The sequence below is a fragment of the Carassius gibelio genome, chromosome B22 (assembly GCF_023724105.1).
Source record: "Carassius gibelio isolate Cgi1373 ecotype wild population from Czech Republic chromosome B22, carGib1.2-hapl.c, whole genome shotgun sequence".
In the NCBI taxonomy this organism is placed as follows: domain Eukaryota; kingdom Metazoa; phylum Chordata; class Actinopteri; order Cypriniformes; family Cyprinidae; genus Carassius; species Carassius gibelio.
Genome location: NC_068417.1, coordinates 44077598 through 44080097, shown reverse-complemented (window position 1 = coordinate 44080097; position 2500 = coordinate 44077598). Strand labels below are relative to the sequence as shown.

At 40.3% G+C, this 2500-nt stretch overlaps 5 non-coding genes across 5 annotated transcripts; all 5 read right to left on the bottom strand.

The window, feature by feature from the left end:
* Positions 1–191: 191 nt before the first annotated feature.
* On the bottom strand, positions 192–310 carry LOC128000056 (5S ribosomal RNA). Its single transcript, XR_008172854.1, has one exon. It is a non-coding gene; the product is annotated as a 5S ribosomal RNA (ribosomal RNA).
* A 357-nt stretch (positions 311–667) lies between these two features.
* Positions 668–786, bottom strand: LOC128001519 (5S ribosomal RNA). The gene has a single exon (XR_008174287.1). It is a non-coding gene; the product is annotated as a 5S ribosomal RNA (ribosomal RNA).
* A 366-nt stretch (positions 787–1152) lies between these two features.
* Positions 1153–1271, bottom strand: LOC127998164 (5S ribosomal RNA). Its single transcript, XR_008171014.1, has one exon. It is a non-coding gene; the product is annotated as a 5S ribosomal RNA (ribosomal RNA).
* A 365-nt stretch (positions 1272–1636) lies between these two features.
* Positions 1637–1755, bottom strand: LOC127997336 (5S ribosomal RNA). The gene has a single exon (XR_008170202.1). It is a non-coding gene; the product is annotated as a 5S ribosomal RNA (ribosomal RNA).
* Positions 1756–2133: 378 nt separating this feature from the next.
* On the bottom strand, positions 2134–2252 carry LOC127998306 (5S ribosomal RNA). The gene has a single exon (XR_008171151.1). It is a non-coding gene; the product is annotated as a 5S ribosomal RNA (ribosomal RNA).
* Positions 2253–2500: the final 248 nt, after the last annotated feature.

Below are 2500 nucleotides of genomic sequence, written 5' to 3'. Positions count from 1 at the left end.
CATTGACTCTATTTTTTGGCAAAATTATTATATAGTAAGTGAAAAATATCCAAAAAGCTTACAGCACCTGGTATTCCCAGGCAGTCTCCCATCCATGTACTAACCAGGCCCAAACCTGCTAATATTCAGAGATTGGCATTGACTCTATTTTTTGGCAAAATTATTATATACTAAGTGAAAAATTTCCAAAAAGCTTACAGCACCTGGTATTCCCAGGCGGTCTCCCATCCAAGTACTAACCAGGCCCAAACCTGCTTAGCTTCCGAGATCAGACGAGATTGGGCATAGCCAGGTTGGTATGGCCGTAAGCGAAGTCTGCTGCAAAGAGAGGGCTATTTAAAGAACAGCCAATCTTATCGCCAGTACATTATATAAGTAGGAAAGAAAACCCAAAAGCTTAAAGCACCTGGTATTCCTAGGCAGTCTCTCATCAAAGTACTAACCAGACCTAAACCTGCTAAGATTCAGAGATCGGCATTGACTCTATTTTTTGGCAAAATTATTATATACTAAGTGAAAAATGTCCAAAAAGCTTACAGAACCTGGTATTCCCAGGCAGTCTCCCATCCATGTACTAACCAGGCCCAAACCTGCTAATATTCAGAGATCGGCATTGACTCTATTTTTTTGGCAAAATTATTATATACTAAGTGAAAAATTTCCAAAAAGCTTACAGCACCTGGTATTCCCAGGCGGTCTCCCATCCAAGTACTAACCAGGCCCAAACCTGCTTAGCTTCCGAGATCAGACGAGATCGGACATAGCCAGGATGGTATGGCCGTAAGCGAAGTCTGCTGCAAAGAGAGGGCTATTTAAAGACCAGCCAATCTTATCGCCAGTACATTATATAAGTAGGAATGAAAACCCAAAAGCTTAAAGCACCTGGTATTCCTAGGCAGTCTCTCATAAAAGTACTAACCAGACCTAAACCTGCTAAGATTCAGAGATCAGGCATTGACTCTTTTTTTTTTTTTTTAATGAAAGATTATTATATAATTCGTGAAATTTTCCAAAAAGATTAAAGCACCTGGTATTCCCAGGCAGTCTCCCATCCATGTACTAAGCAGGCCCAAACCTGCTAATATTCAGAGATCAGGCATTTTCTCTATTTTTTGGCAAAATGATTATATACTAAGTGAAAAATGTCCAAAAAGCTTACAGCACCTGGTATTCCCAGGCGGTCTCCCATCCATGTACTAACCAGGCCCAAACCTGCTTAGCTTCCGAGATCAGACGAGATCGGGCATAGCCAGGTTGGTATGGCCGTAAGCGAAGTCTGCTGCAAAGAGAGGGCTATTTAAAGACCAGCCAATCTTATCGCCAGTACATTATATAAGTAGGAAAGAAAGCCCAAAAGCTTAAAGCACCTGGTATTCCTAGGCAGTCTCTCATAAAAGTACTAACCAGACCTAAACCTGTTAAGATTCAGAGATCGGGCATTGACTCTTTTTTTTTTTTTTAATGAAAGATTATTATATAATTCGTGAAATTTTCCAAAAAGATTAAAGCACCTGGTATTCCCAGGCAGTCTCCCATCCATGTACTAAGCAGGCCCAAACCTGCTAATATTCAGAGATCAGGCATTGACTCTATTTTTTGGCAAAATTATTATATACTAAGTGAAAAATGTCCAAAAAGCTTACAGCACCTGGTATTCCCAGGCGGTCTCCCATCCAAGTACTAACCAGGCCCAAACCTGCTTAGCTTCCGAAATCAGACGAGATCGGGCATAGCCAGGTTGGTATGGCCGTAAGCGAAGTCTGCTGCAAAGAGAGGGCTATTTAAAGACCAGCCAATCTTATCGCCAGTACATTATATAAGTAGGAAAGAAAACCCAAAAGCTTAAAGCACCTGGTATTCCTAGGCAGTCTCTCATCAAAGTACTAACCAGACCTAAACCTGCTAAGATTCAGAGATCGGGCATTGACTCTTTTTTTTTTTTTTTTTTTTTTTTTTTAATGAAAGATTATTATATAATTCGTGAAATTTTCCAAAAAGATTAAAGCACCTGGTATTCCCAGGCAGTCTCCCATCCATGTACTAAGCAGGCCCAAACCTGCTAATATTCAGAGATCAGGCATTTTCTCTATTTTTTGGCAAAATGATTATATACTAAGTGAAAAATGTCCAAAAAGCTTACAGCACCTGGTATTCCCAGGCGGTCTCCCATCCAAGTACTAACCAGGCCCAAACCTGCTTAGCTTCCGAGATCAGACAAGATCGGGCATAGCCAGGTTGGTATGGCCGTAAGCGAAGTCTGCTGCAAAGAGAGGGCTATTTAAAGACCAGCCAATCTTATCGCCAGTACATTATATAAGTAGGAAAGAAAGCCCAAAAGCTTAAAGCACCTGGTATTCCTAGGCAGTCTCTCATAAAAGTACTAACCAGACCTAAACCTGTTAAGATTCAGAGATCGGGCATTGACTCTTTTTTTTTTTTTAATGAAAGATTATTATATAATTCGTGAAATTTTCCAAAAAGATTAAAGCACCTGGTATTC